Source organism: Pleurodeles waltl, chromosome 7 (genome assembly GCF_031143425.1).
Source record: "Pleurodeles waltl isolate 20211129_DDA chromosome 7, aPleWal1.hap1.20221129, whole genome shotgun sequence".
Taxonomy (NCBI): Eukaryota; Metazoa; Chordata; class Amphibia; order Caudata; family Salamandridae; genus Pleurodeles; species Pleurodeles waltl.
The window spans coordinates 1,327,116,307-1,327,131,845 of NC_090446.1; the positions used below are offsets into that span (position 1 = coordinate 1,327,116,307).

At 47.7% G+C, this 15,539-nt stretch overlaps 1 long non-coding RNA gene across 1 annotated transcript in view; it reads right to left on the reverse strand.

Annotated features, from left to right (window-relative positions):
* Positions 1-1,950: 1,950 nt before the first annotated feature.
* The window catches only part of LOC138247393 (uncharacterized), a 28,763-nt gene continuing 15,174 nt past the window's right edge, over positions 1,951-15,539 (reverse strand). The window contains exon 2 of the long non-coding RNA XR_011194484.1: positions 1,951-2,167. This is a non-coding gene — a long non-coding RNA (uncharacterized lncRNA). The remainder of the gene's footprint in view (positions 2,168-15,539) is intronic.

A 15,539-nucleotide genomic window follows, 5' to 3' on the forward strand; every position in this document is an offset into this window, starting at 1 on the left:
GTTTTTAGCCATACTTAGTTTTTTTTTTACATAACTTGTCTTATAATATTCATTCCTCAGTACATGGATACCCACTCTGTTCACTGGCAAGGTGCATGACTCTCAGTTCTACATATGTGGTCCCTAAAAATGCTAATTTCACACTTGGTTCTTGTGACCAAGTCATAAATCTCATTAGTAATTGTGCAGAGTTGTCCTCACTTCTCCAACAACCACAAGAGGCAGCATTGCATACATCTGCTTATTAGCATATCTTCAAGATCTTGCGCTGTCTCCTGAAACTCTTCAGAACTCAATTGCCCCACATTCTAAACTTCAACATTCATATACCAAACATACAGGCCCTCATTCTGACCTTGGCGGTCTTTTCGCGAGACCGCCAAGTTACCGCCGCGGTGAAGACCGCCGACCGCGGCGGTATGCCGCTGTGCGCATTCCGACCGCTGGGAGCGTTCCGCCGGGAAACCGCCAGCAGCCACACTGGCGGTCGGCGGAAAAGTGGAGACTGGTCAACCTCCACCGCCACGCCAGCAGAACACCGCCCACAGAATTACGACCCACATATCTGTGTGGCGGTCTTCTGTTGGCGGTGTTCTGTTGGCGGTCACCTCCCCATGGCTCCCGTCGCCTCCCGGAGGACCAACGCACAAGGTAAGTTGACCGTCCGTGAGGGGAGGGGGAGGGGGGGTGTTATGTGATGTGGGCGTGCATGGGGGTGTGCGTGTGAGTGTGTAGAGGGGGTGTGTGAGTGCGTGTATGCGGGCGGGGGGTGCTGCTGTGTCTATGGGTAATGTGTGCTGTTCGGCAGGTGCGCATGTCTGCATGTATGTGTGCGGGTATGTGTCCCCGTTGTGTATGTGTGTGTAGGGGGTGTGTATATGTGCATGTTGGGGGTGTGTGCATGTCGGGGTGCATGTATGTGCATGTCGGGGTGGGGGTGGGGAGGGGGTTCGTACCACCTCTGGGGGGTGGCAGGGGGGTGGAGGGTGTGGGGGGAGGACTCGGGTGGGTAGTGGGGGGTGGGGGAGACCCCTATCAGTGCCAGGGAAGGAATTCCCTGGCCCCGATAGTGCTTACCGCCATGGTTCGCATGGCGGTTCCCGACCGCCAGAAACCGCGGCGGTAGGCAGGGTCATGATACCGTTGGCGGTCTTGGGACGACCGCCGGGCCGGAGTGCGCAAACTTCAGCCCGGCGGTCATGACCGCCGTGGCGGTCGGAGTGGGGAAGTGGCGGTTGATCGCGGCGGTGACCGCCGCGGTCAGAATGCCATTTTTCTGACCGCCAGTCTGTTCGCGGTCCGACCGCCGCCTCTCCGCCGACCGCCAAGGTCAGAATGAGGGCCACAATGTTTTGAATGCAAAGAATATCCTGCGCATAGATGAAACAGGACCTTACATTAATTTCAGAAGATATAATACATTAATACAGATACACATACTATACAGAAATGTGAGTAAAATGGTTTGCAGGGCATTATGGGTAAGAAAACAAAAGGTGATCCATACAAGTCACACCACTCTGGACTACCCTGGGTGTCTAGCTTTAAAAAAATTGTGAATTTGGTAGGTTTCTTTGAGTGGTGGCTGTTCCTAGGATCATCTTCTTCAGCTAATCACATCGCCAAAATTGTCCATTTCTCATAACTAAATTTTATTTCTGTATGTTGCATTTTGAGAAACGTTGCTTTTGTGGGCAATAGGTCCACCCTCAAAAGCGGGGTACTGTTTTTAGCAGGAGAAGTTTGGGAACACAGAATAGTTGAACAGTTGTTATTATCTATTGAATTTATCTCCATTGTTGGATTCCAAATGTAAGTCGGCGTGCAAGAAAAAACACATTGAGCAAATTGCTCTGTGAACCACATGACAGTATGGGTAACCACAAATACGAAATTTCCTAGCTATCGTGAAGGAAAGTTTCAATTCTATTAAGGACACGGAGGCGAGGATTATGCAGATCTTTCTTCACTTTTTATTAATTAGCAAGTTCAAAGTTAAACACAAAATGAACAAAAAAACTACAAGTTCCATGAAGCCGCCGCCATGGTTATCAGTATCCAATGAGGTTCCCCCATTCACGCCGGTATAAATATCCTCCAACGCGTCACTCTTCCTCGACTTCACTGCGGAAATCCTGGCAGAGTCAATTGGTTGTAGTTTCGGAACCTACAAAAAATGGTGTAATTAGGTTCAAACTGATAAGAGAATGTCGCATTCCAATGTCAATAAGGAAAGGAATATACACATCAAATACTAGGATCTTAAGTACAAGCACAATAACTATCAATTCCGTTTAGGGAAAAACTAGACATATGAGCGAAGATAATAATAAATAAATAAATAGATAAATAAAGAAATATGGAGATAGATGCAAATATACCACCTCAATACGAAGATACAAATGTTCGGGTGGGAAGCAGACTCGTGAGTAGTCTGTGGGTGGGATAATCCTCGCCTCCGTGTCCTTAATAGAATTGAAACTTTCCTTCACGATAGCTAGGAAATTTCATATTCTATGGCAGGACCGGAGGCGAGGATTATGCAATTTCAAAGCTTACCCACCACCAGTGAGGCTGCTTCATGAATTGGTTTAAAGTAAAACTTTTTAAAAGTAGATTCAGAAGACCAATCAGCCGCATGCATTATGTCCTCTAATCTACCCCCCACCTGGATGGCTTTTGAGGCCACGGCTCCCCGGGTAGAATGGGCGCCAAAAACCTGAATATTGATACCTGCTTCGGAAAGAATCCATCTGACCCATCTGGCAATGGAAGGAGAAGACACCGCCTTAAACGGTTTCTTTATGGAAATCAACAATTGACTTTCACCTGGAGGTCTATGACTCACGGTCACCTCCTCATGGACCTTGAGACATCTAACAACGCATAATTTAGGGGAATCAGGAAAAGCTGGATAAGATACAGACCTGGTATTATTCTTCGTTCTCCTTGAAATAGTAAACGTGACCCCTTCTGGGGTAAAGACTCGAGCTGAGACATCCAGTGCCCTGATATCTGACACCCGTTTACACGAAATGAGGCACAAAAGCATGGCTAACTTGGCTGACAATTCCTTTCTTGACAAATACTGATTATCCTGCCAAGAGGTTAAAAGATTAAGAACTAGGTTGACATCCCAGAGTTCTGCATATCTGGGCCGTGGAGGTCTGGATAGTCTAATACCCTTGAGGAGTTTGCATATCCAGGGATGTTCGCCAATCGGGTGGTTGTTCAGAGGGGGGTGAGCCGCGGAGATAGCTGAACGAAAAGAATTAATTGTACAATAAGCGAGACCAGATTCCGCTAATTCTGCAAGGAAATTTATGATGTCTGTAATACTGGCCCCCATGGGATCGCAGTGTTTGCCCACACACCAACGAGACCATCTATTCCATGCTGATCTGTATCGCTTGCATGTCCCAGGGGCCCAAGCCTGTGCAATGAACTTTTTAGCTTCCTGCGAAAGTCGGTTGTCTTGCCAACGATGCCTGAAATCTTCCAGGCTATGAGGGAAAGATGACCCTGAAGGACCAGGGGGTGATAAAACCTTGACGGGTCTCAGAGAATTGAGGGAAAGACCGGGAGACGAAGAGGACACTCGCAGGAGAGTTCCAGCAGAGTCAGGAACCACGCCTGAGATCTCCACCAGGGGGTTATTAGAATGATTGTCGTCTCCTGACGGCGAACCTGTGCTGCGACTCGCAGGATAAGAAGGAACGGTGGGAAAGCATAACCCTGAAGTGTCCCCCAGTGCTGGAGAAACGCATCTACTGCCGCAGCCCCCGGATCGGGCGCCAGCTGAAGTATAGGGGAAGATGAGCATTCCATCTGGACGCAAAAAGGTCCACTGTGCAGGGACCCCAACAAGCCATGATCGCTTAAAAAAATCGAACGATGTAGCTGCAATCGCTGGAATCCGTGAGAAAACGGGAATTCCAGTCCGCCCAAGTATTCTGGGCTACCGGAAGATACTCCGCTGTGACCGAGATTTGGTGTTGGAGACAAAAATGCCAAAAATCCTTTGCGAGTTCCGCTAGGGCTCTCGATCGCGTCCCCCCTAAACGATTTATGTATTGTACCGCCGATACATTGTCCATCCGTAGGAGAACTACACAAGACCTTGTCTCTCGTCAGAGACTTGATCGCAAACGATCCCGCCAGGAGTTCCAGACAATTGATATGCATGGTGAGCTCCTGTGGGGTCCAGCGTCCCCCAAACGAGATGTTCCCGCATCGAGCCCCCCATCCCTGGCGACTGGCGTCTGACTCTATCACCAGGTCTGGGGCGGCTCCGAAAATGGCCCTGCCATTCCATGCTTCCATGTGGTCCAGCCACCAATGTAATTCCGTCCTTGCCTCCTGAGAGGGAGATGAGTTCGGAATACGTAACCCCTCTGCGAAGGTGATAGGCCTTCAGGCGTTGCAGGGCTCTGTAGTGTAGGGGACCTGGAAAGATGGCCTGAATTGAGGAGGAAAGCAGGCCGACCACTCTGGCTAATTGACGTAGCGAAATCCTGTCTCGCCGAAGGACTTGCCTCAGTTCCTTCTTTATCTTCGATATCTTCGTCGTCGGAAGACTGAGGGATGCCGAACGAGAATCTATGAGAAAACCGAGGAAGATTAACGATTGAGTCGGAGTAAGTTCCGATTTCTGTTGGTTGATTACGAAACCCAGATCCTGGAAAAGAGCAATAGTTGTGTTCATATTGGATAAAAGTTGAGACCTGGATTGATCCATCAAAAGGATGTCGTCCAGGTAAATGATGAGTCGTATGCCTTGCAACCTCAGTGCTTCCACCACTGGTTTGAGAAGTTTGGTGAAACACCATGGTGCCGACGAGAGACCGAAAGGGAGAGTGGTGAATTCGAATACCTGATCGTTCCAGATGAATTGCAGGAATCTGCGATGAGGGGGAAAAATAGGGACGGTGAGATATGCGTCCTTGAGATCTAGGCGAACCAACCAGTCCCCCTGAAGAAGGAGGTCGCGAAGTAAATGAATACCCTCCATTTTGAAATGCCTGTAAACAACCCATTTGTTGAATGCTCGAAGATTGATGACAGGTCGAAAGCCCTTGTCCTTCTTTTCTACTAAGAAGATGTTGCTTACGAAACCTGTGGGATGCCGGGATGTGAAGGATATGGCGCCCTTGTGCAGAAGATCCTGAACTTCTAAGTCTATGAGTTCGTAATCTGCTGCAGAGAAAACTATTGGCGGTGGCAGTTTTTCTTGAAGCGGGGTACCCCAGAATTCTATCTGAAACCCTGCCACTGTCTGAAAAACCCATGTGTCGGCGGTAATACGTCTCCAATTGTTCTTGAAAAACCTCAATCTCCCTCCGAAGTTTCGAGGGGAAAAAGGGATAAGCCTTACCAGAGGGACCTCCTGGGGCATTAGATGCTCCTCGTGCATTTCTGGAAGTTCTGCCTTTCCCTCTTCCTCTATTGGGGAAGAACGTTCCCTGCCGGCTATCACGCCAACCGTTGTTTCGGAAGGAACCGGGGCCTTGCTGGTAGAGACGGCTGGAAGAGCGACCACTGCCTCGTCCGGCCCCGCCAAAAACCTTCTTGGGGAAAAAATTTTTAATGGAAGATTGGGCTTTATCGAGAGCCGAAAAAGTAGCCACGAATTTACCCAATTCTTTTACAAAAGGGTCACCAAATAAATTGCCTTGGGCAATAGCCCCTGCCTCCGAGTTAGAAAGTTCCCCTAATTTGGGGTCTATTTTGATTAATAAAGACCTGCGTCTTTCTGCCGAAATGGCACAGTTCGCGTTGCCCAGTAGACAGACAGCTCTCTGAGCCCATCCTGCGATAATGTCTGTCTGAAGGGGAGTGTTGGATTGCTTGGCGCGTTCTGCCAATTGAATTATCTGTGTGAGGGGTCCCAACACATCGAGAAGTTTGTCCTGGCATGCCCTCCAAGAGCGATCGATTCCCTTCTTGGGATCTTTGGTGTACTTTGTGAAAAATGTACACATTTTTGGGTCGATATCGGGTGTAAAAGCGACCTTATCTGATAACGACGGATGTGGGCATTCCGCCCGTAAACGAGCACGCACCTCCTTGTCCAAAGGTTGTCTAATTTTACTGGTGACATACTCCGCCACCTTGTGGTCTGGACGCCACTCCGAGGAACTAGGATGGTAGATACCCTCCGGTTCAAACATATCGGAGTCAGAATCCCCCGGGTCAGAAGGATCGGGTAGGGTAGCACTAGGACGCCAAGGGCGACCTGAGTCATCATCATCTAAAGAAGAGGAATCCTCATCTGAACCTCCCATGATGCCTTTAGGTGACCCCAAGTCAGGGTTCCATAGGTGGTGAAGCATGTCACCCATTACTCTGGGCAATCGACCCTCCCGGGAGGGTAAACGCTTATGCGCGCGCGCACTCTTGGAATGTGATAAAAATTTGCTATCCTCCAGGTGCCCCGCGTCGCGCTTGCGCAGTTTCTTGGGAGCCGAAAGGGTAGAGTTATCACCCTATGCCCCCGTCACACCAAACATGCCCGTACCCTTGGACACCTGTTCCTTAAGCTTAGCTACTGTATCCCTAAGAGGGGCTAAGGCATGTGAAATTGCTTGCGAAAACAAAGCGTCCACCCCAGGGGGAAGGGTACGGTGAGAGGGACCCTCACCTGGGGACATGTTGGTAAAAGGCTCATGTTCCTGAGAGGAGTGCATGCTGAGGTTCAGACGACACACCACAATACGACAGAATACACCCTATAAAAAATATATAAAGGGTAATTCCCTACCCCCTCTGTCAAGCAGTTTAGCTGTTTAGTAGTGCAAAATTTCTTCCCCACGGGGTAATGTCAACCAAAAAGGGTGTCACGGGGTAGGGAACCAAGAAAAAACACCATAGTGTGAAAAATTTAGGAAAAGAAACGTGAATACTAAAGTTGAAAGCGAGCGCCGAGTGTTTCAACACGCGAGCGCTCAAACGCGCTTGAAACAAACCCCGCGCGTGCCCTCTGTCGGGCCCAACGCTGTTGTAGAGAAAAGAAAGCGTCCGAGCGGAACACTGCTCCGGGCTGAGCACACGCGTAGCAACACTCGTTGCTACAACAGTATAATTCAAGAAACAGCGCGCTAAGCAATTTAAACACAATGAGGCACAGAGAAAAATTAACCGGAGGCAGTAAGGCACTTAACTGACGGTTGTAGCAGTGAAGAAAGAGGAAGAGTGACGCGTTGGAGGATATTTATACCGGCGTGAATGGGGGAACCTTATTGGATACTGGTTACCATGGCGGCGGCTTCATGGAACTTGTAGTTTTTTTGTTCATTTTGTGTTTAACTTTGAACTTGCTAATTAATAAAAAGTGAAGAAAGATCTGCATAATCCTCGCCTCCGGTCCTGCCATAGAATTCAGAGTTGCACAAGTAATCACTATCGTAAACTCTGTATCTAGAGTACATTTTAAATAAGCATGGGTTTCCTTTGTACAATTTTTTCACTTATTAGATAGTATCAAATGAATTGCTGCATAGTCAGTACACAATGAAAAATCATTCTAAGCTGCAGTTCAGTTGTTGTATCACATTTTTCGGACAAGCAACAAGCACTATATATCCCTGCAACCAGAATGGTTTGACAGTTGTAATAGTATATTGCTTTTGTAAATCATGCATCACAAAAAATTACAGCTGAAAATGCTGTGAGCTATTTTTACTTTCTCTAGTAAGTTAAAACCACAAAGAATATGAAAAATGGACAATACTTTGAAAAATGCAAAAACTGTGGGAACATTTTATTTTTTACAACTGTGCATGCTCTAGGAAGCTGTGAAGATTGTGATCTCAGCACAACAACCCTTATGTTGATGTCATTTTTTAGAAACAAAAACCACATATTTTCTTTAACAGCCTTTTGTCCGTTTTGCAAAAAAGAAATGGTGCAGTTTTATGCCAATGCTTTCAGTTGCCGCCAGGGAAATCCACAAACCCTGTATACATTTTGAATCTGCAACAGTGGGGAGAAAGCATGCAAAATTGGCTTTGATACCTTTTGTGGGAAAAACATACTGAAGGATTAAGCATGAAGTGCTTCTAACATCAATAAAAGCTCACCAGTAGGGCAGGAAAAGGCTCAGCAGTTAAGGGGTTACATTTTGTGGTCAAGTGATCCACGGGGCTGGTGGAGATGTACAACAATTAGTAGACAGGAGGTGTAGGACAGATGTTTCCAAGGTAAAATTTACTACCACATCTGAAAATTTGTGAAGTAGATCATTACGTCAGAAAAAATGCTATCACAATTGCCACAGAGAGGTTAACTCAGTCCAGACTCTGCAGATGTAGGAGTCTGACATATATCTTTTAACACTACAAAGAAAAGATGACAGCAGTGTGGGAAGATATCACTGCATCCTCCACTGCACTGTACCTTTCACTAAGCTTTCATACAAGGGCCAAGACATTATAAGGTTCACACCATTTGCTACATAAGAAAACCCACTTAGTGAATTGAACAGAGTTTCTGAGGGACTGTGCAACTGCTTAGATTCAAACATGCTCTATTACCCTAAGTACATTATCAGCCCTGTCAAGTGCCACACATCCAGTGTTAGACTAATGCTTTCATATTTTTACTCTGCATTACTGTGATGACCCTAGATTACCACTCAATCAGAGATATCAGAGCATTCAATCTCTCAGTCCCTGGCGGTGTGCTGAACATCCTTGCTAAACTGGTAATCTGAGAGTTAAACATGGGCATCTTATCACACCGGGGGTCTCTAATCGCTGCAGATTTGTCACTGCAATGACTAGCTATTCCTCGAAGAGCCAGGTTTTGAGCTTTCTCCTGAAGTCGAAAGGTGGGGGGGAATATTGCTCCAGATCTTGGCGGCAAGATGAGAGAAGGCTCATCCTCTACTGCGGCTGCGGCGAACTCTTGGGACTTGGGTGAGGGCGAGGGATGTTGATCGAAGCCTCCTTGTGGGTTGGTGGAAGGAGAGTCTGTGGTTGATGAGGCTGGGTCTGATGTTGTGAGGGCTTTGTATGCCATGGTTAGGACTTTGAATTTGCATCTCTTATGCATGGGCAGCCAGTAGAAATTCCTGAGGAGTGGGGTGATGTGGGTCCATCTGGGAAGGTCTAGGATTAGTCTTGCGGCTGCATTCTGGATGGTCTGGAGGCAGTGGAGGAGTTAGGTGGGGAGTCTGATGTAGAGGTTGTTTCCGTAATCCAGCCTGCTGGTGATGATGGCTTGGATTACTGTTTTTCTAGTCGTGCTGGTTATCCATCTGAAAATTTTCTGTAGCATGCAGAAGTTGTGGAAGCTGGTGGTGGCCACTGCGTTTATCTGTTGTTTGAAGGAGAGCTTGCTGTCTATGATAATGCCGACATTGTGGGCGTGGTTAGTCAGGGTCGGGGATGACTGAGTGTGAAGGGCCACCAGGAGTCATCCCGGGGCAGGGGTTGTTTCCGAAGATGATCCCCTCTGTCTTGTCTGTGTTCAGTTAAAGGCAGTTCGATTTCATCCAGTCAGCGACGTGCGTCATGGCGTTGCAGAAGTTGTCTATAGGGGAGATGTGGTTCTCCAAGAGGTAGAGAATAAGTTGAGTGTCGTCTGCGTATGAAATGATGTTGAGTCCATTGGAACGTACCGTGTCTGCTAGGGGCGTCACATATGTATTGAAAAGGGTGGGGCTGAGGGAGGATCCCTGGGGTACGCCATATATGGTGCTCTTTGGGTCTGATGTAAAAGGTGGGAGGATGACTCTCTGGCTGTGTCCTGTGATGAAGGCGTGGATCTATTTAAGGGCATTGTTTTGGATCCCAATGTGATGGAGTTTTGCAGTGAGGGTGAGTTGAGAGATGGTGTTGAATGCGGCGGAGAGGTTGAGGAGGATCAATGCTGCCTTCTCTCCGTGGTCGAGGAGGGACCTAATGTCGTCTGTTGCAGCAATGAGGTCAGTCTCAGTGCTGTAGTTGGTGCAGAGACCGCACTGGGAGGGGTCCAATAGTTTGTCTTTTTCCAGGTTTTCGGAGAGCTGTTTGTTGATGGCTTTTTCTAGGACTTTTGCTGGGAAGGGGAGCAGAGGAATGGGGCAGTAATTTTTGATTTTGTTGGGGTCTGCGGATGGTTTCTTGAGGAGTGGCTTGACATCCGCTTGCATCCAGGCTTCGGGGATGGTGGTGGTCCTGATGGAGGTGTTGAGGATGGGAGTGAGGACGTGGCTGATTTCCTTCTGGCACAGGTTGAAGATGTGGTGAGGGAAAGGGTCGTTGGGTGAGCCAGAGTGGGGTGAGCTAATTTCCTGGATGGATATAGTCTCCCAGTCTGTGATCAGGTGACTGGGAGAGTCTCCTGATGGGGTTAGTAGGTTGGCTGTTGGTTTGTGGGTGGAAGTTACTGTAGATGGCCGTGATCTTGTTGCGGAAGTAGTCGGCTAGAGAGTCGCAGAGGGTCTTGGTGGGTTGGATTGTGCCCTCAGTGGCTGCTGGGTAGGCAAACTCTTCGACGATCTTGAAGAGTTCCTCAGGCAGTTGGTGCTTCGGGCAGTGGCTGAGTAGGGGCGCTTATTTTGCTTCTTTGAGGCGAGGATGGTATTTTTGAGTGCATCTTTGAAGGTAGTCCAGTCTGTTTGGTCTCTGCTGCTGCGCCACCGTCTCGCTAGCCTTTTGCAGTCTCTTTTGAGGGTAAGGAGTTGGTGATGAAACACTTTGCTCGTTTGCTTGATCTGCTGAAGGTGGAGTTCCTTGCAGGGGTGATCTTGTTGCTGTAGTCGAGGATCCATTTGAATAAGCAGAGGGCCTCCTGCTCAAGGTTGTCGGAGTCAGTAGGTTTGCTGATGTGGTCGACTGGGCCTCTGTGATTTTTCCCCATCTGGGTAGGGGGGGAGGTGGTGGTATATGGGGGCAGGCCTCGGTCTGCTGGGTATGGTGACATATATCACTCTACAAGCATCCTTGTAAACTGATTGCGTAAACATGCCACAGAGTGAAAGCACAATACAAATACCTCTGGGGCCTAGATCACCTCAGTCTCGTGACAGAGACACATGAAGCAGAGAGGATGAGGGAGACACCCATTACAGACTGATCTCATCACCTACGTAAGCTATGAGGACACAGAAGCAAGCACATGACCACCACGCTGCCACTTGGCTCAATTACTTCTTGCAACCCAAGCTCCAAAAGTAAATAACAGCCAGTTCAGGGAGTCCTGCGCCTGGCCGAGGAAGGCAGCAGAGTGCAGCACTTGTGCCAATAGTCTCAGGTCATTAAGTTTGAGGCCTAGGGTTGCACTGACAGCACTCAGTATGTATCACACACAGTACACGGAAATTGCCCTTCCGATATCTGTGAAGAACACCCCCTCCATACAACTGCACACCCCTACAGAAGCTGAATATTACTATTAGTATCCTGCTACTGCTGGCTTGTAGACTGCTGCTGTAATAGTGCATTGTTAAATTTCTGACAAAGAAGTACTATAAGCAACAATATATTAACAGTTCTGTCAGAAATCTGAATAGCTATTCTGTTGCTTGAGGATAAATATATAAATCTGAAAAAGACAAGTCATGCTGTTATCTAACATGTTCATTATTTTTTACACTGAAACTTGTCCAACATTAAAATCTGTATTACTTTTTAAGCTCAGACTTGTCTGAGTGGTACAATCTGCATACAATGAAAAAGACAATACCTCAAAGAAAGCATATAGGCCCTCATTACAACCCTGGCGGTTGGTGTTAAAGTGGTGGTAATACCACCAACAGGCCGGTGGTAATTACTGCCAAATTATGACCATGGCGGTGTTATCTCCGATAGACAGCCAATGTACCACACCGACCGCCAGGGCGGAAACAACAGCCACCATGGCGGTAGCTGCCTACAGCCAGGCGGAAGTCAATATTCCGCCCACCATATTAAGACACACTATTCTGCCACCTTTTCCGGGGCGGTACCAACGACATCAAAAGCCTGGTGGAAACACTGCACAGAAGTCAAAGGACTCACCATTGGAGACACAGGAAAGAACTACGCCGCCATGGAGCCGGAGCTGCATGTCTTACCCATGATTTTCTACGTGCTGCTCCACCACGAACATCAACGCCGGCAAAGATGACGGCAGTGAGTACAGCCGCCTAGCACACAAGAGGGGGAGGGAGGAAAAAGAGAGTGACACACACACACACACGCAACACCCTCCCCCCCCAACACCATACACACAACCAGCTGCATTACCAAAACATTTGTACTCCGTACCTCGGATGAATAATGCAAGGAAAAAACTATTTTGAGAAAGTGAATGTAATGCGAGAAACACATAAAGATAAATAAGTGAGGCAAGACAAGAGATATACAGGGAGTGCAGAATTATTAGGCAAATGAGTATTTTGACCACATCATCCTCTTTATGCATGTTGTCTTACTCCAAGCTGTATAGGCTCGAAAGCCTACTACCAATTAAGCATATTAGGTGATGTGCATCTCTGTAATGAGAAGGGGTGTGGTCTAATGACATCAACACCCTATATCAGGTGTGCATAATTATTAGGCAACTTCCTTTCCTTTGGCAAAATGGGTCAAAAGAAGGACTTGACAGGCTCAGAAAAGTCAAAAATAGTGAGATATCTTGCAGAGGGATGCAGCACTCTTAAAATTGCAAAGCTTCTGAAGCGTGATCATCGAACAATCAAGCGTTTCATTCAAAATAGTCAACAGGGTCGCAAGAAGCGTGTGGAAAAACCAAGGCGCAAAATAACTGCCCATGAACTGAGAAAAGTCAAGCGTGCAGCTGCCACGATGCCACTTGCCACCAGTTTGGCCATATTTCAGAGCTGCAACATCACTGGAGTGCCCAAAAGCACAAGGTGTGCAATACTCAGAGACATGGCCAAGGTAAGAAAGGCTGAAAGACGACCACCACTGAACAAGACACACAAGCTGAAACGTCAAGACTGGGCCAAGAAATATCTCAAGACTGATTTTCTAAGGTTTTATGGACTGATGAAATGAGAGTGAGTCTTGATGGCCAGATGGATGGGCCCGTGGCTGGATTGGTAAAGGGCAGAGAGCTCCAGTCCGACTCAGACGCCAGCAAAGTGGAGGTGGAGTACTGGTTTGGGCTGGTATCATCAAAGATGAGCTTGTGGGGCCTTTTCGGGTTGAGGATGGAGTCAAGCTCAACTCCCAGTCCTACTGCCAGTTCCTGGTAGACACCTTCTTCAAGCAGTGGTACAGGAAGAAGTCTGCATCCTTCAAGAAAAACATGATTTTCATGCAGGACAATGCTCCATCACACGCGTCCAAGTACTCCACAGCGTGGCTGGCAAGAAAGGGTATAAAAGAAGGAAATCTAATGACATGGCCTCCTTGTTCACCTGATCTGAACCCCATTGAGAACCTGTGGTCCATCATCAAATGTGAGATTTACAAGGAGGGAAAACAGTACACCTCTCTGAACAGTGTCTGGGAGGCTGTGGTTGCTGCTGCACGCAATGTTGATGGTGAACAGATCAAAACACTGACAGAATCCATGGATGGCAGGCTTTTGAGTGTCCTTGCAAAGAAAGGTGGCTATATTGGTCACTGATTTTTTTTTGTTTTTGTTTTTGAATGTCAGAAATGTATATTTGTGAATGTTGAGATGTTATATTGGTTTCACTGGTAATAATAAATAATTGAAATGGGTATATATTTGTTTTTTGTTAAGTTGCCTAATAATTATGCACAGTAATAGTCACCTGCACACACAGATATCCCCCTAACATAGCTAAAACTAAAAACAAACTAAAAACTACTTCCAAAAATATTCAGCTTTGATATTAATGAGTTTTTTGGGTTCATTGAGAACATGGTTGTTGTTCAATAATAAAATTAATCCTCAAAAATACAACTTGCCTAATAATTCTGCACTCCCTGTATACATATGTACACAAAAAGGGGCACAGCCCAGTCCACAATGTACGTAGTCCACATGGCCACAGGCCAAAGTCCAAGGCCAAACATGGCACCTGCCTCAACATGGAGAGAACACTGCAGGGGCATCTGTTGGTAAATAGGCAGGCACCTCAGGGGGACAGGGAGGCACCTCAGCCGGGAGATGGAAAAACACCACTGGTTCTGGAGGGGGCAACATGCCCTGTGGTTGGTCCTGGGAAGTGTAAAGCCACAGTCTCTAGAGTGGGTGACTTGCCCACTTGCTCTGGAGGGAGCAACATGCCCTGTGCTTGGTCCTGGGGAGTGAAAGGCCACAGTCTCTCGAGTGGGTGACTTGCCCACTTGCTCTGGAAGGGGCAACATGCCCTGTGCTTGGTCCTGGGGAGTGCAAGGACACAGTCTCTCAAGTGGGTGACTTGCTGTAGGAAGTTGGCTCTGTATGTACTATTTCAAAGTAAGAAATAGCATGCACAGAGTCCAAGGGTTCCCCTTAGAGGTAAGATAGTGGCAAAAAGAGATAATTCGAATGCTCTATTTTGTGGTAGTGTTTTCGAGCAGTAGGCTTATCAGAGGGTAGTGTTAAGCATTTGTTGTACACACACAGGCAATAAATGAGGAACACACACTCAAAGACAATTCCAGACCAATAGGTTTTTGTATAGAAAAATATATTTTCTTAGATTATTTTAAGAACCACAGGTTCAAGATTTACAAGTAATACTTCAAATGAAAGGTATTTCACTTAGGTAACGTAGGAACTTTGAATCAGCAAAATAGCATGTACAGTTTTCACAAAAATGGCAATGAGCTATTTTAAAAATAGACTGCAATTTTCAACAGTTCCTGGGGGAGGTAAGTGTTTGTTAGTTTTGCAGGTAAGTAAACCACCTACAGGGTTCAAAGTTGGGTCCAAGGTAGCCCACTGTTGGGGGTTCAGGGCAACCCCAAAGTTACCACACCAGCAGCTCAGGGCCGGTCAGGTGCAGAGGTCAAAGAGGTGCCCAAAACACATAGGCTTCAATGGAGAAGGGGGTGCCCCGGTTCCAGTCTGCCAGCAGGTAAGTACCCGCGTCTTCGGAGGGCAGACCAGGAGGATTTTGTAGGGCACCGGGGGGGACACAAGTTAGCACAAAAAGTACACCCTCAGGGGCACGGGGGCGGCCGGGTGCAGAGTGCAAACAGGCGTCGGGTTTGCAATGGAGTTCAATGGGAGACCCAGGGGTCTCTTCAGCGAAGCAGGCAGGCAAGGGGGGGGCTCCTCGGGGTAGCCACCACCTAGGCAAGGGAGAGGGCCACCTGGGGGTCGCTTCTGCACTGGAGGTTGGATCCTTCAGGTCCTGGGGGCTGCAGGTGTAGTGTCTTTACCAGGCATCGGGTTCTTAGAAGCAGGCAGTCGCGGTCAGGGGGAGCCTCTGGATTTCCTCTGCAGCCGTCGCTGGGGGGTCAACTCTGGCTACTCACAGGGTCGTAGTCGCCGGGGAGTCCTCCCTGTAGTGTTGTTTCTCCGCAGGTCAAGCCGGGGGCGTCGGGTGCAGAGTGCAAAGTCTCACGCTTCCGGCGGGAAACGTGTTGTCTTTAAAAGTTGCTTCTTTGTTGCAAAGATGTTTCTTCTTTGGAGCAGAGCCACTGTCC